The sequence below is a fragment of the Cryptomeria japonica genome, chromosome 7, assembly GCF_030272615.1.
Source record: "Cryptomeria japonica chromosome 7, Sugi_1.0, whole genome shotgun sequence".
Taxonomy (NCBI): Eukaryota; Viridiplantae; Streptophyta; class Pinopsida; order Cupressales; family Cupressaceae; genus Cryptomeria; species Cryptomeria japonica.
This window is the reverse complement of record NC_081411.1, coordinates 167,538,487-167,564,650: the sequence shown is the minus strand read 5'-3', so window position 1 is coordinate 167,564,650 and position 26,164 is coordinate 167,538,487.

The following is a 26,164-nucleotide window of genomic DNA, read 5'->3' as shown; positions in this document are numbered from 1 at the left end:
TTAGAAGGAGTAAGAATGCTACTTTCTTATGCTACATTTAAAGGATTTAAATTCTATCAGATGGATGTTAAATCAACTTTTCTCAATGACATCCTTGAAGAAGAAGTATACATAAAACAACCAGATGGATTTGCTTTGTCTGAAGAAAAATATATGGTTTGTAAACTACATAAAGCACTGTAAGGATTGAAGCAAGTGTCGAGAGCATGATTTGGAAGGTTCCATGCACACCTGATCGAGATAGGATTCTAGTGTACCAATGAGGAAATTAACATTTATCTAAAGACTGATAGAGAGAAAGTATTGATAGCTGAACTATTTGTGGATGACATTATCTATGGTGGTAATGATTGTTGGAAACCAAGAACACTGAGAGGGAGGGGTGAATCAGTGTTCTACCAGAATGGAGAATTTAAACCTTATTAATACAACAACTTAACAACCAGTAAACATAAAAGCATATATCAATGAGCAACAATGTAATCACAAATATGAACACCATAACACCATAGACTTATATGTGGAAAACCTCAAAGAGGAAAAACCATAGTGGGATTGGAGACCCACAATATCTATCTACTAATCAAATGAATAAATATTACAATAAGGGGCTTGCACATGCAGGAAGGCGGACAGCCTAGAGCATATTGCTCATCAAAAAAAAAGACTCACTACCTACATAAAACATCGGACAACAATCCAAAATGAATATTGAACTACAAGAATAACATCTCCCATGCCTGAGTATAGTTCCAATTAAGCTCAATATAGGAGGCCTAAAACCTCTTCTACAATCCCAGCTCGATCACCTATGATTGACCAAATCTTCTGCATGAATGATTACAACATTATCCACTCGCATACATCCTTTTCCCTTACACATGATCTACAATGAGATCTTACATCATATATATACCAACCCGTGACCTAAACAATTAGCTCGACCACCTAAAAGATAATACAATAAATTCATAACATAAACCCACAATTTAATGATCAACCAAGTTGGCATAGGCTGAAAAAATATAAACCAATCCTTAAATCCATCGGCAATGCACCAGGAACATCCTCCAACACGTTATAGAAACCGGTCCATAACCTAGATAATATTGGAACCCAATTTAGGTCCACACACGCTAAAGCAATGATCCAAATCAACCAAGTCTCAAACATGATCACCATCATCATCCTAAATCTCCACTAGGAGCCACACCAACACCACATGCATATCATCAAAGATCTTCAACAAATCTATGTCGATGAAACCCTCGTTGGAACAACAAACCAAGCTTGCCAGCAAGCAAGATAGAATCCGATTATCAGATCAAAACCAACTGACTGAACATGAATCTGAGTAGCATGAATAAGCCAATTCCATAACCCAAACATACCAGATCATTATGATCTAATCCAACCAGAAACCAAACAACCTACCAGATACCGGTAAACAAACAAAGGAGCTAGCACAACCGGTGTTGCTGGTGTTGGTAGTGTTTCTAGTGTTTCCATCAATGACAAACATCAATGCAACACATAATCAATTCCTCCAAATTGCCAACAATCTCCCCCTTTGGCATTGATGGCAACACTATATGTGAAAAACATCCAAGTGCTAAGAAATGCCAAACAAGTCTCCCCCAATGAAAGATAGCCAACAATCTCCCACAAAATGATATGACAATAAGATTTAGAAATGTATTAGTGCCAAATAACCATCCATAGACCTAAAGCAAACTCCCCTAATGGGATAAAACCAATATGAAATTTTGTTTCTCCTCTTTGTTCCAATAATCTCCCCCTTAGGCTGATATCTCTATTAAGCTTTGTTCTACACATAAGTAACTCTCCCCTTAATATATATAACTCCTTATGTTTTTCACATGAATATCTCTCTCCCTTTGACATTAATGCCATAAATTTGACATAAATATCAACACAAAAACATCGACCACTGAAACACAAAACTATCTACTTCCCCGAGTAGTAGCATCCCCACATCAATCTAGACTGAATAATATCTCTGATAATGCATACTAGACTGATGACAAATAGCATCAATCAATTCTCTATCTATGGGGCAGAAACCCCTAACTTGTCTCTCAAATGCTTAAATGATTCCTCAAACTAATCTAACTTCATTTTCTTTCACCAACTCCTTTAGAAAATTGTACTTGACAGAAATACCAGATTCTTTGATATATCACTAGCAGTAGAGTTATTATAGTGAATAACTATCAATATATTACAATCCAACTTTATATCCTTCAACATATGCTTCACCCATAGAACTTGTATACATTTAGTAGCAGCAACAACATACTCAACCTCAATAGTAGATAAAGAAGTACATGACTGCTTCTACTAATCCATGAAATAAGTTTATTTCCAAGAAAGAAAGCTTCATCAGATGAGCCTATCTAGTTACCTATATCACTAACCCAATCCACATCTGAACATGATCAAAGTGTAAAGTCATTATAAAACAAAAACCATTCTAGATAATCCTTGAAAACATCTGAAAATCCTAGCTACCTGAGAAAGGATTCAACATAATCAATTCCTTCCTTCTAAAAATATCCATTGCAAATCAAACAATCCAACATCCAATAACATCCAAGCTCATGTGCTATCCTTATCTAATCAATCCAATTCCTCTTCCATAACTTTCATCCAACATTCATCTTTACATGCTTCAATTACCAATAATGGTTCAACTTGAGAAATTAAACATACCTCATTAGATGCCAATCTCCTTCTTGTCATCACTCCATTGTTCTTTGATATACTTATAACACACTGAGAGGGGGGGAGGGTGAATCGGTGACAAGAAAAACAATACTAGTTTAAACACTAGCCAGTTGAGATACTTAACAAGTTTACTAAACACTATGCATGCAATCCAAAATGATATTAAAGCATCCACAATAAGTAAAACATCCACCATAACTCAAGAGTTTATACATGGAAAACCCAAATGGGAAAAACCATGGTGAGATGGGACTCACAAGTTAACTATCTACAGTAATAGATAACTGACTGGTTAAGGTCTACAAAAGTTCTCTGCTAGGAGCGAATCTTGCTAAAGGTCCCAAAGCTCTGTTAGGAGCTATACCTTGTTAAAGGTAGTACCCTGTAAGGAGTAACCTCTATAGAGGATTTCTGAATCCAAACTAATGGATCACCTTGTTAAAGGATTTGTACAATGAATCTTGTTAGAGCTTACCCGGCTAGGGGATTTGACTGTTGTAATGATTAGAAAATAACAAGTGGTGTGATCTATAAGTAGCACAACTTTCTTTAATATATCCTCTTTTTCTCACTCAAAACTACATCACCAACATATTCTGCAATGTCTTCAACAACTTAACACTTCTATCTCGCATCATATCATATCATATCATATGTATAAAAAATAGTTAATCATAATATTATTATATAGATATTTAGATTTCATGTCGGCTTAGAAATCATATCACAATTTCCTAGGTGCAGTTTATATGGACAATCTATCATAACTCATCACAAATTACTACCAAAATTTGTCGGTTAGGGGTAACTCATCACAACTGGTGATAACTCATCACACAATCAATGAATACCTGTTGGAACACCGATACTGGTTAAGAATTAACCACTATCAATACATAAACCGATTGTCCTCCATTTGATTCTTTGATGGTCTCTGCTGAATCTCCAAGTTGGTGTCAAGTCATTCTGGTTTGTCTAAGATTACAATGACAATGTGAACATATGTGAGTGTATACATGCATGTTCCATCAATGACAACACATGAAGTCATTCATTACAATCATCATCAAGCCAACAATCTCCCCCTTTGGCATTGATGGCAACACTTCGAAAATTTTACAACTTTACAACTAAGTGTGATTACAAAAAAATCTACAAACATATTTCAACTCCCCCTTAACAATACATACAAAAATTTCACAACACACATACATATTTCTACCCCCCCTTTGACAACAATGCAAAATTGAAAAGTAAAATACATATATATATATATATAGCAAAATTTGCATCAAAAGTTTACATATACAAAAATGTAAGTGTCTTTATCAAGGAGTGTTCATGTCAATTTCAAGAAAATATTAATGAAAGTAAGCTTCATTTGAGAAAAATCATTAACCCATGTTTCCAGTAATGTTTCAGTAATCTCTATGGTTGTCATGGACTATACAGAAAATTCTTCTATTGCATCAACTGTACTCATCTCTGGAGTAGCTAAAACTGCTTCTGCTTTTTATAAGATCATTGCAGGATTTCCACTTTGGATCGTAATAAGTGTATACACCTAAAAATGGCCTAAAGATAATTAATTAAATAAGCAATTATTTAATTAATCCCTGTTCCTAATTTAATCGGATTCGTTAAGCAATTTGATTAAATTCCCTCTTTCATCTACTTATTAATAAATTTAAGGATTTATTTAATAGGTTCATTTCAATAGTCCCCTTTGATTAATTAATTCAAACTAATTAATCCTCCCCCCACTTCAATTAATTCTTCTAATCCCCTAATTAATTAAAACAAATCAATTTATGAGTTGTTGAGAATTAATTAGTCTTTTCCTATTATTTGAATTTTTAAATTCAAATTACCCACATGCCTCCTAACTTCTAACCACCTAACCTAACCATCCCCCTAACCTAACTCATTCCACCTAACATTGGGTTTTTCTAACCCTATCTTATCTTGCACATTCTAACCTCTTTATCCTAACCTCCTATGGTTTGGATATTTTCTTCTTGAGACGCATGGCACTTTGGCCACATGTCTCCTCTCTTGGACACTTGCCATTTTATGAGCAAAGCTCCTCGACACTTACCACCACAAAGATGACAAGTGTCTCCCCTTCCAATGTCTTCTTAAACCTCCTCCAATTTCACCTTTGATATCTTCAGACTCAATCTTGACCGTTGATTCCTGCCACCTCACCCATGGCCTTGCAAATCCTATAAATATCCCTCATTTTGGAGAAATAAGGATCCCATCTCATTTTCATTGTATGCATTGTTACTATAGGCATATCCATTCTAGCATATCATTTGAGAATTGTTATTATAGGCAATTGCATCTTAGATTTAGTTTAATTTGATCATTATCTAGCATAATTATTGAATCATGTAGCTTAATCAATCATCATCATAGCTTAATCATGTATATCATTAGCTTAATTAGTCTCTTGGATGAATCTATCATAATCAATCTCATCTTTGCATATCATTATCGTTTCAAATCCTCCATCTAGGTGTAGTCAAGTCACTAGGATTGCTTATCCGGATCTAAGAGCAAATCCATACTCACATCTCTTAGGAGGCGATAGATCACTTAGTCATGGTTTTATCTTTCTTTTGCTTATGATTTGCTAACCATGCTTGTAATGATCTATTGAGTGTTTTGTGTTGCAGCTACAGGTATCACAAATCAAAGAGCGCGACATTTTGGCACCCACTGTGGGGCTGAAAATCTGATTTTGGCCTCTCAATCATCAGTAAACCTTCATTTCTAGCCGGGTTGGAATCAAAATTTTATGTGAGCTCCTTTTCAGTCTCATATGAGCTCCTTTATGCAGTGTTACGATAATTCATGTTGACTCATACAAGCTTTTAAGGATACTGAAGTGTTGTACAAGCTTTGGTTTTCACTCGTACGGTCTCGGAAAGGTACTCATATGGTCAGGTAAATTGTGTCGTGCAAAATTATGTTTCTATGTTTTTAAAGCAGTTTGCATTTTAAGGGTTTCATGCTTCAATTTGGTTATTACTAATGCTAACCCTTGTGAGTTTTTCGGTAGCTAACTAGTTTTTGCAGGATGATTGTCGAAGATTATGCTTGTCAAAGCTTCATTTCAACAAAACACATCATGACTACTAATGCATCTATTTTGCAGGTTGCCTAGAAGGACTCAACTAAACTCTATGTCTTCTTTAATTTTTCTAGGCACACTTGATTTTGCTAATGGAAATGAACAATCATGTTTTATGTGTTTTGATGATAGGCGAGTATGCTTTCACCTTTCTTAGGTGACCAGAAATCTAGACTCATCCTTTTCTTTCATTAGTGCATATCTTTAGCAGGCTTGCCCTCCCGAGGAGCTAATAACTCTTAGCCATTAAGGCCGCTGAGAGGGGAATGACCTAAGTGGGAACAACTAAAGCCAAGTAATCCAACCCACTATAAAATAAACATGATTTGATGAAAATCAAGTCAACAATAGTTCTCGGGAATAGCTCTCCTCTATACCTTCGGGTATATCAAACCTTGGTTTTCAAGGCTGGGAGACCTCTTAATTGAGTATTATACCCCCAAGCATCGAACAAAACCCTTACTAGTTCTAGTTAAATTAGAAGCTACCCGATTCACCTCCGAAAGGGTGATAATCTTTGTGCAAGAGAGATAGTAACTCTCCCAAGACACTTTCCATATCATACCCCCATTAGCATTTAGAGTCGGATAATACGGCGTTGAGAATCCAATTGCGTGAGACTCAGTGGCCATAGTCTAATTAGCTATTGGGTGTGTACCTAAGTCTACAAGCAAAGGTTTTCTCTCTCATCTAACTTCCTTAGGTAGTGTAATGTGCTTGAAGGTCACTTATCATATCGTGTATTTGCTGTGTATTCATCCCTTAAGCAGATAATCAAGCATTTAAAAGTGGAAAACATAAGCAAAAAAATCAAACTTCATTAATCAAAATTTTGCCAAACAAACATTTTTATCTATGTTCTGTACTTTGTCATACGAGTTTGTTATTTTGTCGTATGAGGTATCTACTTTGTCATATGGTCTGGTGGGAATTGTCATATGGGCCATCTTAGCAAAGGATTTTATGCCATCATTTGTCATTTGGTTCTGTGAGAAAGCTCGTACAAGTTAATGTCTTCTGTCGTGCAAGATTTTTGATTTGTCGTATAGGCCTATATGTATTGTCATCTGAAGCTGCTTAAATTGTCATACAAATTTATGTCTCTGTTGGTCCAAAACTATCTTCTTGCACATCTTTTTCAGGTCTATCATATTTGGTTGGTTAGTTTGCAGTGATCATAAGCACCTATTATCTATCATTTTATGCTTGGATTGTCTTCTTGGTTAGTTTGGTCAAATTATCACCTGTCAAATCAGACTTTAGAAATAAAGACCTTAATATTTTCAAGTACTCACCCTCAACAAGTTCAAGATCTAAACATCTCAAAGTGCATCATCAACCTCTTTGATAAATGATCACTCAAAACATAGTTTCTCATCAGGATCTATCATTCTTTATCATGAAACTACAATGTTTGGTCAGGATAATATTGTCCCACATCATAGGATATATTGTTCCTATTGGACTTGGTTTTTATCAAATCATCATCATTGCACTCCAAAATGAAGATCGAAAAACTTGCAAACTTTTAAACACTTGAACCATCTTTTCGTTTCATATCACTCTATCACATTTATGTTGATAGTTGACCACTCATCAAAACAACTTTTAGACAATCAAATCCTAGCACAATATCTAAGACACGTGTATGCCTATTTTAACTAGAGCTCAGAGGCAAAAAATCATAGAGACGAAAATCGAAACATTTGAAATAGCTAAAGATCATATCAACATGGCATACCAAAGCAAAATACAAGATGAAGATATAACATGTCAATATATCAGAGCAATCAAACAAGTCCAAAATCAAAATCCAACTATTTCAAAACCTCACAAGGATTCAAATACATCTCTAAAGAAAGGTGGCTCTTTTATGCAACTCCTAAAGAGATCCCTAAAGGATTTTGCTAAACAAGATCAAAATCATGTACCTATGTCTAACAATGGCTCATCCCTCCATAAGAAAATTGATTCTCCAAAGGAATCTATTCCTACACCTCTTAAAAGATTGCAAGAACCTTCCATAGCATCATCACCAAGAAATACACCCAAAGATGAAGTTCCCTAAGGGATATCCATGATTGCCATCAAACCTATTTCAGAGAATCCTATTCAAATCTCATCTCCTTCATATCCAAGCATTGATTCCTTGCAACATCCCCATAATGCTCCCTTCCAAATTGAAGTCCTCATTCATAGAACGCTTGTTAAATGTGTCCTAATAGATGGTGGAGATGGATTAAACATTGGCTCATTAAGTCTTGTTCGTGCTCTAGGTTATTCACAAGATGTAGTTGATCCCCTGAAAAAGATCACATTCAAAGCATATGATGAAGAAGAGAATTCCTCTAAAGGAATTGTGATGTTACCCATCAGAGTGGGACCTTTGTAGAAAGACACGACATGCCAAGTTTTTGACTTGGATCTACCATACAACATAATCTTGGGAAGATCATGGATACATGACATACAGGCTATGCCATCAACATATCATCAGTGCTTAAAGTTTCCCTATAATGGACAGGAAATCTCGATCTCAGCAGACTCAAATCCATTGTAGTGTTGTAGTAATCTGAAATCAGCTCAAGAGGTCATTGTTCCATATAACAGAGAGGCAGCATCTTCAAGCACACAATCCAAGAAACAATCATTTACATCAATTTTGTCAAACATGGAAAAACAAATGCAGCTAAAAGATCGAGGGAACATAGAATATTTTCTATCATGGAAAAACAAACAAGAGCAAATTCAAATTGAAAGGGAAGAAGAAGAATGTAGGAGCCGATATAGTTCACATGTATGCAAGAAAAACATTAGGAACTAGCCTACTTGAATCAGAATCACATTCGGTTGACTTGGACTTAATCAAGGACAATCAGAAGCTACTTGTGAAAGGTCATTCTGATGAGAGTATCATTCTATACATGGAAATAAATATTGAAAGCTTTGACATCTCTATCATGACCCCTGTAGACACCTAAAATTGTCCAATCTAATTAAATAAATATCTTTATTTATTTAATTAATTTAGCCTAATTCATCTATTAATTAAATAAATCCTTATTTATTTAATTAATTCATTTATCTTCTTCTAGCCTTATTTCTCATTTAGATAAATACATTTATTTATTTAAATTATTACTTTTTCTAAATTAAATAAATATCTTATTTATTTAATTATCCCATTTCTTCTATTAATTAAATAAATATTTATTTATTTAATCAATTCATTAACCTTTTCTACCCATGACACATGTCATTCATCTCTTAATTCATACACTACCTACCCCTTTCATTATTTTATTATTTCTTTTACCTACCCTCTAATCATAGTTGACCTCCTTTTACACCTCTCAATCTTATCCCTCCATTTCATATAGTGTCTTCTATATAAGGAGATACTTCCTTCATTATCAAACCCCCCGTTGACTACTTGACTACACTACGCTTTTGAACATAGGTGATTCTACTTGCAACCACATTCCGTTCTTTGTTGAGCTCTTGTGCACATAAAATCTGAGAGCAAATATATCAAGCAAGATCAATGGAGATAGGAAGAATGGAGATCCAAACCCTATTGGACATGTGATGGTATAATCTTTGTGATTTCATTTGATTTGCATTGTCTGAGGTAATCTTCATATGTTATGGTGGATCTTTGTTGTTGTTAGGCTAGGGTTTTGTGGTTGAATTCATTTAGCCTTTCAATATCGTTATTATTGTTATCCATTTTCACCATATATATTTTGGCACGCCCCGCGGGACATGTATTTTTGTTAGATCTGTATTTTTTGCAGATTTTTCTAACCCTATATTGTTGTTTTGTAAAACAATTTGGAGAATAATCTTGTGTAGCTAGGGTTTTGGACACAAAATCAAGATCTTGGAGAGATTTGATCATATCTCACAAATGTCTTGAAAATTTTGCACCAAAATTTTCTTGTAGGTTGAAGATTGTATCAAGAGCTCTCAATCCAAAATTCAAAATTTTTGGAGCACATTTTAATTTTCTATAAATTTTTTATGATTTTTCATAAAAAATTAATTTTGAGAAAAAATGAGAGAATTTTTCAGATTTTCCTACATTTTTGAAAATCTACCATAATTATACATAGGATCTGTTCTTTGTGATTTTAATTTTGATACAAAATATTTCCCTAAAAATTGGATCTTTAAAAATTAGGGTTTTTCTTTATTTTGATCAGAATTCATAAACGGCTTTGAATTTTGGCATCAAATTTTTTTTGCAAGTTAGGAAAAGTATTAGAAGGATTCAGTAAAAATTTTAGATTTTTTGGATCAATTTTTCAATTTATATGAATTGTTTATGAGTTTTCACAAAAAATTAATTTTGAGAGTAAATTAGCGAATTGTTTGGATTTTCTTACATTTTTGGAAATCTCTCAAAATTATACATAGGTTCTATTCTTTGTGATTTTAAATTTGATGCAAAATCATTCCTAAAAAATTAGATCTTTGAAAATTAGGGTTTTGCATTATTTTACTCATATCTCACAAACTGCTTGGATTTGTTGCAAAAAACATTTTATGTAGGTTTGGAAGACCATTAGGACTCTCCAATAAAATTTCAGATTTTTTGGATTGATTTTGCATTTTATATGAATTTTTTATGATGTTTCATAAAAAATTAATTTTTGGAGCAAATTAGCAAATTTTTTGGATTTTCTTACATTTCTGGAAATTTCTTGAAATTTTACAAGTGGCCTTTTTTTATGATGAATCAGATCTTTGAATTGGTTAACAAAATGCATTGTTGAAGGCCCCTATTTCACAAAGTCTTTTGGATCTAAAATTTACCTAACTTGTGTGCTTGCAGGAAGGGGTGATTATTTGAAACAATCCAAACTACTAATAAATCTTTGTTGCAGGTTCGTGGCAAGGGTTTTTGGATTTTTATTGTGTGCCTTATTTTCATAGACTAGCAAACACTTCAATTGGTGCACTAAAATTGAATCATTGTCTTTTGTGTCTTGAGCAATAGGCTCTTTTTGTTTAATCTTTAGAGGGCCTATCTTCCCATGTGGTCATTAGGACTACTAGTGAGAAGAGAATGACCCAAGTGGTAGCGAGGAAAACCCACCTCTTCCAAACCACTATAAACAACTGTATTCATGGTGAAAACTGTGGATAACATGTGCTGATTAGTTCATACCGACACTATGTCTCCCCATAAACCCGTTTGATCAAATTTATTTGATCAGTTGTAGGGTGTAACCCCTACTGGCTGGGAGCCTTCTGTATTTACAGAGCTGAAAGTGCCGCATGTATGGCCACATGAGCGGATGCCCTTACTAGCACCTTTTTGTTTTAGAAGCCAAAATCCTTCTAGTTGTTGAGGCAGGAGGTCGGACGTCTGGTAGCGGCCCACACACATACGGTTCTTAGTAGAGATACAAAGTTCACCACGAGGAGTTTTCATGGGGACTGATGCTTGGCTGACCCAAGAAGTGAGTGCCGAGGGTGGAGCCAGTGAGGTCAAGCATCTAAGTATCCGCTCTGAGTAGCGTACCCTCGGGGGTAAAACCTCATGTGGGATCAAAAAATATTGTCTTAGCCAGCCATAAGAATTGTGCTTGACTTATTTTAAACATTCAAAACATTCAAGACCAAACAACAAAACATTGTGTCTTTTGTGTCTTCAAGTGTATGCAAAACATTTTTACATCAAACGACACACTTTTCTTGGAGTCATTTTAAGTCTAAACACTTGCAAACATTGAGTCCTCATCAACATTGTGTCCTCTTGTCACGAAAAACAGTCAAACATTCAGATTTGGTCACAACCAACAACTTCACAAATTGGAAAATTTTTACAGTCTAGCAAACAAGAGCAATCAATTTCGGAATTCTTGAGCTTCCTAGGTTGTTTCTCCAGGTTTTCATCTAGCATTCAACTTGTATTTGGGTCTCACAAAGTCCATCATTGCTTTACACCTTACATTACATTCACATTTGTCTAAACTTGAGTCAAAAGGTCACTTGCTTGTCCTCATCATAATTTGTCAACACACTACATACAACAACATTTTGCTAAGTGGTCCCTCATCAAGGTCTATCACCTTTGGGTCTCATTTGGTCTTACTTAGAGTCAAGGTCAACTTACCTCATCAAGAGAAACTATCCTCTCTTTGGAAGTCACACCTACTCTACTACATACATACTTGGTCTTACACTTTGGACATTGCAAGTACACCTCAGATTCATTTACATTCCATCCAACTCTTGGTCTTCCATACTTTTTCCATTTTCATCTAGTCTCACACATCTCGGTCGATACCTAGTTCATGGTTGAAACCTATCTTCAAAAATCTAGGAGAGAAACTAAAGAGGCTCAAGAGTCCGCAAACATGAGTTCTTATGAGTATGACAATGATATCTTTTTCAATTTTGATCATACTACATTACCTGACATGGATGCCTATAGAAACATTCCAAATGTTGAGAACATGGACACTACACATGACAATGATACACATAATGATGATATGGACAACTTTTCAGTACATTCAGCAGATGTGGAAGATTCCATTATGGATCCCCGTTTCAATCGATTGGTTGAGGAAATAATGAGAAGGGATAGACAATACTTCTTACAAATGATGGCACAAAGTGGAGCCAAGATACCTCATGATTTTGACATGTCTCAAATAATGGAAAATCAACCTTTGCAACAACCTCACTCCAACATGGATCAAAGGAGGCCTAATAGTGGAGGCAATAGAAGACCACATCTTGTGCCTGAATCACCATCATCTTTGTTTCAAAAGCCAGAGGTCCCACATACACATGGTCAAACATATGATACTCACCTTCGCAGACCATTATGGAAGTCTTATGCAGAGAAATATGCTAAATCACATATCAATGCTAAGGATCAACCACCAAAGCAATTGGATATTCAAAGCAATGCTCAAAATTTGGACACAAGGAAACCCCATGTCAAATTTGGGGGCAACACATTAGAACATGACATGCCTGTAGAGTATGGTATACATGGACAAAATAGATATTTTATTCCTCAACATGAATCTATACCAAGTGGTCCATATATGCAGCATCACTATAGACCTCCTCCATATGAACATGTGTATGATCAATATCATCCATATATGCAACATGCTTCTCCTCCAATTGGTGCCTCAAGCATGGGGTATGGTCCAAGAAGTCGATCTCCACCTAAGAGAAATTTGGAGCAACAAATCAGGGACTTACAAAAGAAAATGGAGGACATAAATACACCGAAGCCAACATACACAATGAGAGACATATGTCCTTATCCATTTGACAAGAGCATTCCAATGCCTCCTTTTCCTACACACTTTGTGATGCCTAAATTTGATAAGTATAGAGGAAAAGGGGATCCTAAGGCACACATAAGATAGTTTTTCACAACTTGCATTGAGATAGCAGCAAAAGAGACATATTTGATGAGATTATTCCCACAGAGCCTAGGCGATCAAGCTATGGAATGGTTCTCCCAACTTCCACCTGGAATTAAGTCATGGGGTGACTTAACAGAGGCATTTATTCAACATTTCTCCTACAATATAGAGACAGACATATCAATCACTACTTTGTGCAACACCAAGCAAAAAGAGGGAGAGTCTTTTGCATCATTTTTACAAAGATGGAGGAATCTAGCTAGTAGATGCTCTTGTGAAATTCCACAAAAACAAATGGTAGAAATGTTCACCCAAAATGTTAACAAAGAGATTGGTTATGACTTAAGGAAAGCTTGTTTGTCCACCTTCAAGGATGTCAATGAAAAAGGCTTAGCAATAGAGAAGGTCCTAATTGGACAAGGAGTCATTAAGATATTCAAGGAAAACAAAGATGACTTTAAAGGAAAAGACAAGCCAAGATTTTGGAATAAAAACAAGAACACAGTCAATGATGGTGTTGTTAAAGCCAATACAATGCGACCCAAATTCATTTTTTCCAGATCAAATCAGGTGAATACTCAAACAACTTCTAAATCACGAAGGAAGTACACTCCATTGAGAGAACCACTTGAGTCAGTTTTCAAAAAGCTAGTGGCAAACAAGGTAATTACTATTCCAAATTTTCCTCCATATGAACCAAAGGTTAAACCAAATTGGTGGAATGATGATGAATATTGTGAATTTCATAAGAGCAAGGGTCATAAGACAAGAAATTGTCATCAACTGAAGAACATCATACAAGATCTCATTGATAGAGGTGACATTGAGATTGAAGGACACTCATCCAATCAAGAACATGAAATGTTTAAGGAACCATTCCCAAAGCATGACAAGGGAAAAGCTGCAACCACAGATGACCAAACCAACTATACCAGAGCATCTTATAACTATGATTCAACCATCAATCACATCTCGATGGATAATTATATCTCTACCATTATCATCAAGGACAAAACCCCTGAGAATTCTACCTAGATACCCAAGATCATTCTGAAAGGCATTGGATCTTCTTCCGAACCTACCTCTGAATGTCATGTTACAACCTGTCATGGTAAATTCACTTTGCAAGGTGCTCCAGCTAAAAGCACCACTTCCTCATCAACCAAACCTGAGTATGACCTTGTAGAATAGTTAGGAAAGACACCCGCGCTCATCTCCATACTTGAACTCTTGCACATATCCCCCGCACATAAAGCCATTCTTGATAAAATCTTGAGAGAAACTGCTATTCCTACTGATCAGAATGTGGACCAGTTTCAAGCCATGGTGGGATACCTTTCCATTCCACACTCCCTTACATTCACAGAAGCTGATGATGCCTCCGTGAGCCAACCACATAATGCACCTTTACACATTGAAGCCTTCCTACACAAACATTGAATCAAATGAGTCTTGATAGATAGAGGAGCAGGTCTAAACATTTGTACATTGAGCACTATTAAACAATTGGGATATTTCGACAAAGCTGTGAATTCTACAAACAAAATTACTATCAAAGCATATGATGATGAAAAGCATTCATCCAAGGGTACAGTCACCTTACCTCTCAGAGTTGGGCCAGTTACAAAGGATGTGGTTTGTCAATTACTTGACCTTGATCTCACATACAACATATTGCTAGGACATCCATGGATTCATGAGATGAGCGCAGTCCCATCTACATATCATCGATGTATCAAGTTCCCACACAATGGAATTGAAGTGACCATCAAAGCTGATCCTAACTCATTCATATATTGCAACAATTTGTGACCTAGATCAGAAATAACAATTCCAGTCAATCGACAAGCTATTCCTTCATCAGCATATGTGGATCCAGAATCATTGAAAGCTTCTACATCCAAACAAGCAGAGTGCAAAGACAAGTTCAAGATTAAAGACATGGGATGTGGTGAGTATATCTTTCATGTTGATCAACTCCCACTATCTCCTAAGACATTTAGTCTACAGGAACAATCTACAAGCAATATGCAAGACCAAGGAATTGGGTGTGAACCACTTAGTGTTGTGGCTACTAAGTTTGAATGCAAGTCTCCTCTAGTGGTGCAAGCATCTCTTGATATCAATAGTCCTAAGATTGGTTCCTGTGAAGAATCTATTGAGCATATCACCAAACCTCTTGAGAACTCACATAGCTTTACCATATCATCCACTCATTCCATTTCCAGACCTCTCCCAGACTTGGATCAACAAGAATTACAAAAGCCCTCACTAATCAGGGATCACAAATCAAGCTTTGAAAAGAAAAATCTAAAAGTCAATAATAAAGAAAAGTCCTTTAGCCCAAATCAAAATCAAAAGTTATTGGAATCTAAAAAAATTAAGGTCAACGATAAAAATCCTATGAAAGAAAAAGAACAAGAGTTGATCTCCCCTAATACCAAAATAACTAGGGGCAAAAGTTCTAAAATTTCAAGTCAAAAAGCACACTTGTTGATCCTAAGTCTCCATCATGCTATCCTAGTTTCACTTCTTTTCACAATCATAAGCTTTCATCACTCATCCACTTGTTCCACACATCCATTCCCTTATGGCGATACATCATGGACCTTTAATGGATCTTCCTCATAGGACTTTGTTATCAGGGATGCCCAAACTTCTTTAGGTGACACGCATATGGGCAAACATAGTCCACACATTAGTAATTCTATCTCAGTTCCTTTATCAAGGAAGACAATCACTCGAGCTACACATCATTCAGTCAAGGAACAATGCAGCTACAATCATAAAGTCAAGCCTCGCACATTTGAGTTAAGGGACTTAGTTCTAAGAGAAAATCCCAAAAATCAGCAAGATAGATAGAAGAAGGACAAATTCAAACCAAATTGGCTTGGTCCTTACATCATTACAATAGCATATGGATCTAGGGCATATCAGCTCTCAACTATAGAAGGTGAACCTTTGGAGGATCCTATCAACAGCATGCACCTTCGCAGTTTTTACACATAGCTCTTCAGAGTATCCTAATTCAAAAAATACAAAAAAAATTATAAAACAAAAAAATTGTTACTTGGTGAAAACCTGACAAACAGGTGCCTTGTGACACACACACAAAAAAAAAACATTAAAAAATTGAAAAAAGTAAAGAGAAATAATTTCGTCCAACGGTGAAAACCACTTCAGTGGTGCCCTGGGCAAGTACCATGGTGAAAACTAGGTCACCAATGCCATGCATAGAGACATTGCTCCTCCCTCCTTCAGGATTCACTTTCATCCTTTCACTTTGCACACACTCACGACCTATTCATCCATAATAAACTTACCCATTTCCCATCATGGCTTGTTATTGATTTACTTAAGATTGGTTTGCCATTCATAATAATCCTTCCCTTTTCACCCCTTTCCATCTATAATAAATCAACTCCTATCTGTGGCTAAGGCAAATCCTACGTCTAGTATTGGGTGTGGAGCTAAGAGCATCACATGTTTCGAGGAGTACAGTTTCTTCCAGCTTCCTTTAGTCTATCTACGCACAATCCGCAATAAAGCAACATTTGCATCACCAATCCGCAATAAAGTTTCATCTTCTTCACAATAAAGTATCAGTTTCATGGATTCAGTCAGTTTCAGATGAGACACAACAACAACAATGGGCTTCAACAAATCAAATCTTTCAATAGACTCAAACAACATTTTGGTTCAGTGCTATCTATCCTTTCTGTGAAAGTAAACATTGTGACCACAATCAAATAAGACTTATACAAGTGACAAGAGACACTAAATTTGAGGACTATAGTGGATGTTGGTGTCGAGTCTTGGTTTTCTTTTGATTTTATCTTTTGGTGACATGTCTTTTAGCTTTTCTAGGATGTCTTTGACTAGAAAGGCGAGGATGGGGTATCGTCACCTATTTGTATTTGCTGTCTATGGATTGTCTTTTAGTAATGCTATGACTTGTCCATGGATATGAGGACACTAAGAGTCTAGTGTGAACTGGGGCATTCCTTGTTTGCAATTATCTTATCTCCATGCAAACGGGTACAATGACTTTCTAGGTCAAACATATGCCTTGATTGTCATAACCTATTTTGCCATAATAAAGCTCAATGATGATAAAGCACAAGAAGCTCTTTCACTTTCATATCTTCTATCTTTCATCCCCCTTTCTTGATTGACTTCCATCATCCTTCTCATGTCTGTGTAGCCTGCTATCACATGACTGAGTATAATGACACATCAAAAACATTTGCATTTCATGTAGTTGCACCTGCATTACCACATATAAGCATTTCATACATACATATAGATATCACAACTGCATCACATCTTGCACACAACACCTATTAGCACAATTTACATTTGCATTATCATATTCATCTGCATTACATACATTCACATTTGCATCATGCATACACATATAAAACATAAAAGAACAAAAAAATATATTGCATTGCATCATATACATATTTGCATCCATATCATAAGCATCACATAGAAACATACATCACATAGGTATGCATGCATATAGCTGCCACAAAGATGAATCATCTCATATATATAATCATAAGTGTCATGATACAATGATGTCAAAATCATATGGCTACAATCACCCGAAGGTGTCTACATCATCATACAAAATGGTACAAAATTGATAAATAGGGAGCCCTCTATGGCTACGATGAACTCCCTCCCTCGGAGCTAGCTGGCCTCGACGGAGTCTGAGCCCTGGAAGGACCCACCCCATGATCATCTCTCTTGTCCCCTCTATCTCCTGAGCCTAGTTGTCTCATCCTCCTCCTCTCCTCTTCCTCCCTGATCCCACAGCCAATCCTTGTATCACCCTATCTAGACAGAGGAACCCACTGATCACTCCTACCAATACTACTGGTAGTGCTAATCCTGTCTGTGTCATCGTGTCCCATGCCACGTGTTCAACCCTCATCTATAGTCCTGGATCCTAAAACACTCATCTTAGGGCCTCCCTATCTCCATCTCGATTTTACGGAATCAGCTCCCCATCGATTGGTATTCGCAGAATCCTGTATACATCCTCCAAGGTGACTATCATCTCCCCATTGGCAAATGAAAAGTGCAAGTCACAGAGTGCCACCTCTCCGCCAGTGCAGTTAGCAATCTCATGTTCGCCTGAAACTCAAGCACATACAGAATATGTCTCGATCCCATAGCCTTAATCGCAGCTCGGTCCTCGGTTGTCAACTCAGGTCGCAACCTCTGAGTCGATGGGAATCTCTCCCATGACTCTAGCATAGACAAATACTCCTGCAGTCACACAAATCAATCATCTTAGTCCTAGTGACACTCACTGTTCATCACAAAGTGTTGCTTCTATCCTAGTGGTACTCCCTGTTCATCACAAAGTACTACGTGTTTGGCACTCCGTGTTCATCACAAAGTGCTGCTCACATTTTCACTCACTGCTCATCACAAAGTGCTGCTCATATTTTAGTACTCCCTATTCATCACAAAGTACTATATCTTGGTACTCACTATTCGTCACAAAGTGCCTTGATCTATCTTATCCTAGGGCCTATGCTTGAGTGAATCCTCTTGAGTAGTTTCCTAATTGGCAACATATGTTCTATCATAGAATTGTCAATCCTAGCCCTATTTGCTATCCTAGTTTTCCCTAGAGGACCTGCTTGAGTGTATCCTCTCAGCAACTTATCCATTCGACAACGTATGTTCATCATAGAACTGCCGATTCGACCTAGAAGACACAAATTCACATTTTTGGACACAAACACATTTTCTTGACATAAACGTGCATTTATTACATTACCTAACATGCATTAATGACAACAATAAATGTATCAAAGTACAAGGAGGTTTTGTGGTACTTACTGGCTCTCCTACCCTTGCTAGCCTCTGGAATCGGTGAACATGGTCGAATCTATGAACCCAAGCCATCGCTGCTGACTGTTGCTGCTCTTTCCTCTCTCTGCACTCTAATCTCTTGGAGGTGTAGATGACAATGAGGATGTATTTCCCTCGTGATCTATCTTATAGACTGCCCTAGCCCTCATTTCTTGAGTCAGTCTTCATTATCCCATGACTCTGTCACTTTATCCGGTCAGTCCATTCTATCCCGTCTTTCTTATCAAGAGATTGTCTGTGATCTTTTCAGACATTTTTTCATCCAATCTCTCAAGGGGGCATATCATTCCCATCTTGGGGCAACTTTGTATCAGTTCATATTATCTTCTTTGAAACAATGCGACAAGTTGCATTGTCTCAAAGAGGGGAAAAATGTAGACACCTAAAATTGTCCAATCTAATTAAATAAATATCTTTATTTATTTAATTACTTTAGCCTAATTCATCTATTAATTAAATAAATCCTTATTTATTTAATTAATTCATTTATCCTCTTCTAGCCTTATTTCTCATTTAGATAAATACATTTATTTATTTAAATTATTCCTTTTTCTAAATTAAATAAATATCTTATTTATTTAATTATCCCACTTCTTCTATTAATTAAATAAATCTTTATTTATTTAATTAATTCATTAACCTTTTCTACCCATGACACATGTCATTCATCTCTTAATTCATACACTACCTACCCCTTTCATTATTTTATTATTTCTTTTACCTACCCTCTAATCATAGCCGACCTCTTTTTACACCTCTCAATCTTATCCCTCCATTTCATATAGTGTCTTCTATATAAGGAGATGCTTCCTTCATTAGCAAACCCCCCGTTGACTACTTGACTACACTATGCTTTTGAACATAAACGAACCTACTTGCAACCACATTCCAATCTTTGTTGAGCTCTTGTGCACATAAAATCTGAGAGCAAATATATCAAGCAAGATCAATGGAGATAGGAAGAATGGAGATCCAAACCCTATTGGACATGTGATGGTATAATCTTTGTGATTTCATTTGATTTGCATTGTCTTAGGTAATCTTCATAGGTTATGGTGGATCTTTGTTGTTGTTAGGCTAGGGTTTTGTGGTTGAATTCATTTAGCCTTTCAATATCGTTATTATTGTTATCCATTTTCACCATATACAACCCCTAATATCTTCGAAACTATTCAACATGAGGATCCTTTATCCTTAATCCCTCTTGAACCTATGGAATGGGAAAATGAAGGACATACCACCATTGATACCTTTCTTAATAACCATGCCATATCCTTATATCTTAATGAAATCAAACCCGCAACACCTTTCACCAAGGATTTTGCTAACATATCTTCAAGTCAAGTGGGTGTTAAATCTCCTAGTCACAAAAGTGAAAATCAAGAAAACAATATCAGTGTTAGAGTATTCAGGTATTTACTTGATTAATTAAACAATATTTGTTTAATTAGTTAAGTTCCCTTTATCTTGTTTACACTTAAGCTAACTTTAGGTACATAATAATTACTTATTTTATTATTTATTATGTGCAAGCCTAGGTTTTCCTTTTTAGGGTTTCTTGACCTATTAGAGGTTTATTATTTTCATTGTATTGTAAGGATTATCACATTACACATTTTGTGAATATTGAGCTCTCATCTTTTTGAGCATATTTTTTGTGTATTTGTTTTATCTGTTATTTGCTTCCTTGTTTTTCCTTGTAACAGGTTATTCAGCTTCCAAAGATCATTTGGGCTCTTGTGGTATTGTGTTTCTCAACTCTCACATGGTATCAGAGCTTCAGATTTGCAACTTTCTGCTCTTGTTTTGAGAATTTTTGAATTGGAAGCAGATCTAGGGTTTCAGGAAGTTTTTTTATGCACTTAGGGATAGGCCCTTTTACTAAGCACTTTGGGCCTAAATAGACCTCACCATCGTGCTCAAAAGGCCCCAAAACCCTTATAGTCATATAAAACTTACCATTTTTGGATCCTGAGCTTTTGGAGGCATTTTTTTCTTCAATACTAGGTCGTACAACCCCGGCATGCAGTTCGAGAAAAAAAATTCAATTTTTTTTTTTGCCTTTTTACGGCATGCAGGACAAATGATTTTTTGATAAAAAAAAAATTAAAAAAAATAAAAAATCATTGAAAAATTTGCAAGGTTTTAAAAAAAAATCATTTTTGGGGGGTTCTCACGATACATAGGGTACCGTGGTGCCCCTAGTACTGCAGCAGGTTGCCGCCCCCAACCCTAGCCTCAGGCCTCGCACTGCTATCCACTGGCCTCTTCAGGCTTTGGTGTTTTTATGCCATCTGTATCTTTGATTTCAGTAGTTTTCCTTGTTTTCCATCTGATTCGAGTAGTGTCATTTGAGGGCACTCATTGATGGGATGGGGTTTGGGATAGACTAGCCTAGTCTATGCTCTTGGATCCTTTCCTTGGATCATCAAGTGTTCTAAACAAACCCTAGGGTCTCTAGGACTTCCTCTGCTTGTGGAATCCCCTGACCTTGCCCAATCCACCCACCAACAATTTGAATTCTCCCTCCTAAGGTCTCACCTACTCATGAGTTTCAAGGAACCCTTACTTAGGCTAATAAGGGTTTGGCTTGTTCCACACCTTCCTAGGTCTTAGAAAGGATAGGTCAGCTCTAATACATGGTTTTTCCACCCATTCATGTGCCCCCAAGAGGTTTCAAGGTTCCTACCCCTTACCGATTTAACAATTTTGTCTTTTGCCTACAAAATAGGGCTACAAGGATTGTGACCAATTAGGCCTCCTACCCGGTCCTTTAGGGCTCCCTCTTGCAAATGATGCATTTGTTTGTGAAAACTCCCAAAATACCTACTATTCATTTGGCAAGGACTCAAGGATTTTTTAGGTTTTAGGCCTCCAAGTGTCCGTACACTGCCCTAGGTGGATTTTAAGGTTTTTTTTTAAGAGGGTTTTTAGGCCTGTCAGGGTCACAATGTAGGTTTGGTGCTCTTGCCACCTTTTCTGGATTGGTGGAATCTCCTCCTTCACACCTATGGTGCTACACTCACCCCTCTACAACTCCTCTATAGGGTGCCTCCTCCTCTGACCTTCCTTGCTCTCCAAGACCTCTGCAACTTAACCCTTCCTAGCCGGGCACTGTCCAATCTCTCCTAGGAGTGGCTCTTTAAATGGAATCCTTGCATTTTCAAGGGCCCTGCTTGCTTTGAAGTATAGTACAGGGTCTGTACTCTCATTCCCCATGGTTTCATGGTGATTCCACAATGGGGAATGGAGATATGAGCGCATTAACACAAACCAGTCCAAAACTGGACAAAGAGAAGGCAATTTACAAAATATTTACAAACACACACAACCTGCAAAACAAAACCTAATCTAATTGCTCACAATGGAATTAAATACACCATACAAGATACTCCACATAGTTTTTCTTGAAAATCAATCCATTAACAATCTTCCTTTACTCCATTTGTGCCTACTTTTAACAAAATTGTAGTCACAGTCAAGTCACTTTGCTTGGGCCGTACAACATCTAACATCCAACCCATTAACTTAGGGTTTGCAATTACTTATAGAACTTTTTCCTTTATCTATGTGCCCATATTAGGGTTGTCCACGCTACATTAAATATTTTGACCTCATGTTGGAAAAGTTGCTTGACAACTTTTAAAAGTTGTCATACAACTTTTGCAACTTTTGAGCAACTTTCTCAATGTTGCTTTTCTTGACTCCTAGACCCACATTGGGCTAACCTAAGGACACCACCATGCTAATAAGGACCCCTAAACACCTCAAAGGCACACATACCCTCTATTTTCAAGAAAATATCAATCTTGACTTATGACCCTAAGACCTCAACTAGGACCCTAACTAGGACCAATGAGCACATGGCTCTTCATTTTATATACAATGGCTTCATAAAGAAGCAAGAAAACAATCAAAAGAAAATGGTGGGAGCCCTTTGAAGGGTGATCCTACACCATACTCCCCCTTTGCAACAAACTAAGGAACTAGGGGAGTGAGGAGAGCCGGATCAATGCCAAGCTTCTTGAACTTGCTTTCTTCAACCCAAGTAGCTTCAGACATAGGTTGACCTGCCCATTTCACCAAGTGCTCCATGTAGACTTGGTGTCTAGCAGAATTCTTCACCCTTGACTCCAAAATCTCCTTTGCAATAGGCTGCTTCAATTGAGGTAAGGCATTCACATCCAAGTCTTGTAGCACCTTGGCTTGTTTCTCAGTCTGCCCTTCTATCTCACCCTTGTACATGATCAGATCAGCAACATTGAAGACTGTTGAAATGGCTAAGTCTGAAGGAAGTTCAACCTTATAGGTGTTCTCACCATATTTTGCCAGAATTCTACAAGGTCCTACCCTCTTCATTTGCAGTTTGGTAGGCTTACCACTTTGCATCCTAGCTTTGCTCAAATGGACCATCACATAGTCACCCACCTTGAACTGAACCTCTCTCCTTTTCTCATCCATTTTGGCCTTCAGTTTTTGAGTGGATTCAAGGATGGCTTTCTTGACTTTCTCTTGGACTTCCTTGATGGTTTGAGTGAAGTCCTCTGCTTGCTCACTCTTCATCTCCATGGAACCAAGTTCCCTGAGTTCACACACTCCTCTTGGATGTCTACCATAGACAACCTCAAAAGGACTTCTTCTAGTGGTCCTATTTACACTATCATTATATGCATACTCTAATTGAGGAATGATTAGGTCCCATGTCTACCCATACTCCTTAGTTAAACACCTCAACAAGTTGCCTAACACCCTATTGATGACTTCAGTTTGACCATCAGTTTGTGGATGGTAAGCTGAGCTAAATGAGAGATTAGTTCCAAGTCTCCTCCATAAAGTTTGCCAAAAATGGCCCATGAACTTGTTGTCCCTATTTGAAACAATGCTTAAAGGGAGTCCATGAATCCTAACAATCTCCTTAAAGAAGAGATGTGCAACATAGCTAGCATCATGTGTAGTTTTACATGAAATGAAATGGCTCATCTTGGAAAATCTATCTACTAACACATAGATGTTGTCCATACCTATCTTTTTCTTGGGAAGTCCTACTACAAAGTCCATGCTTACACATTCCCAAGGTGTATTTGGGACCAACAATGGTTGATAGAGACCAGCATTACTTGATCCTCCTTTTTCCCTTTGACACACACCATAGTGCTCCACGTACCTTTTCACATCTCTTAGCAACTTTGGCTAATAGTAGTACCTCTGTACTAGATCCAAGGTTTTGTTGACTCCAAAGTGTCCACTTAAACTACCATTGTGTTTTTCTTGGATGAGGTTTTCCCTCATGGATCCTCTAGGCACACACAACTGATTACCTTTGAACAAGAGATCATTTTGGAGAGTGTAATCTGCATACTCACCATGGAAATGGTTCTCAAACTCCTTGCAAACCTTGTAAGCTAATGAGAAGTCTTCATCTCCTTCATAGAGGTCCTTGAAACCTTCTATTCCTATGCTCTGCAACTGTAACTCTTGAACTGTCAATGACTTCCTACTTAAAGCATCTGCCACCTTTTTGAGTTGCCCCTTCTTATGCTTGATGGTGAAGGTGAAGGATTGGAGGTATTTCATCCATTTCAAATGTCTATTGCTAAGCTTCTCTTGAGTGTTAATATAACTCAAAGCCTGGTTGTTTGTGAACACCTCAAATTCCTTAGGAAGTAAGTAATGCCTCCATTTTTTAAGAGACTGCACTAATGCATACAACTCTAGGTCATAGGCTAAGTACTTCTTCTTTGCTTCATTAAGCTTCTCACTAAAAAATGCCACAGGTCTTCCCTCTTGACTCAATACACCCCCTACTGCAATTCCACTTGCATCACACTTCAATGTGAATTGCTTATCAAAAGTAGGTAGGAGAAGGATAGGTTTTGTGGCTACTTCTTGCTTCAACAATTGAAATGCTTTGTCAGCCTGCTCAGTCCATTTAAACTTAGTTTTAAGGCCTTCTTTTATGGTGTTAAGGATTGGTGCACATATTCCACTGATGTTCCTCACAAACTTTCTATAGAATTGGGCTAAACCATGGAAACTCCTAACTTCAGTCCCTATTCTAGGTGCAGGCCAATTCAAGATTGCCTCCACTTTGCTTGGATCCATCTTCAAGGTTCCCTTAGACACCACAAATCCTAAGTAGACCAGCTCTTGCTTCAAGAAGTCACACTTCTCTAGGTTGATGGATAAATTTTCCTCATGCAACCTCTCTAAGACTAACCTCAAATGCTCAAGGTGCTCCTCTTTGGTTCTGCTATAGATGAGAATGTCCTCTAGGTACACCACCACAAACTTGCCTGTGAAGTCTTTCAACACCTCATTCATCAACCTCATGAAGGTGCTTGGGGAATTGGTGAGTCCAAATGGCATCACAAGCCATTCATACAATCCCTCTGTGGTCTTGAAAGCAGTCTTCCACTCATCTCCCTCCTTAATTCTAATCTGGTGATAACCACTTTTAAGGTCTAGCTTAGTAAAATACATAGCACCTCCTAAAAAGTCCATCAAATCCTCTATTCTATGAATAGGAAACCTATACCTTATGGTGATCCTATTGATTGCCCTTGAATCAGTGCAAAGTCTCCACTTGCCTCCCTTCTTTGATGCTAGCACTACTGGGACTGCACATGGGCTGATGCTCTTCTTAATCAGTCCTTGTTCCAATAACTCTTGCACTTACCTTGCCACCTCCTTGTTTTGGTCAGGTGTGAGCTTATATGCAACTTTATTAGGTAGGGATGCACCAGGAACAAAGTATATTTGATGGCTTATAGACCTTCTTGGTGGGAGTGTTGCAGGTGCTCCATCACTCACTATGTCCTTATACTCTTGCAACATTTGCTTCACCTCCTTGGATACCTCTGCCTACAACTTGTCTTCCTCCTTTGGCTTCACAAAGATGGCACACTTCACTGTTTCCTCCTCATGTAGCAAGTGTAAGAACTCTTTACCAGTAGCCAATAAGACACTAGGTGTTCTTGAG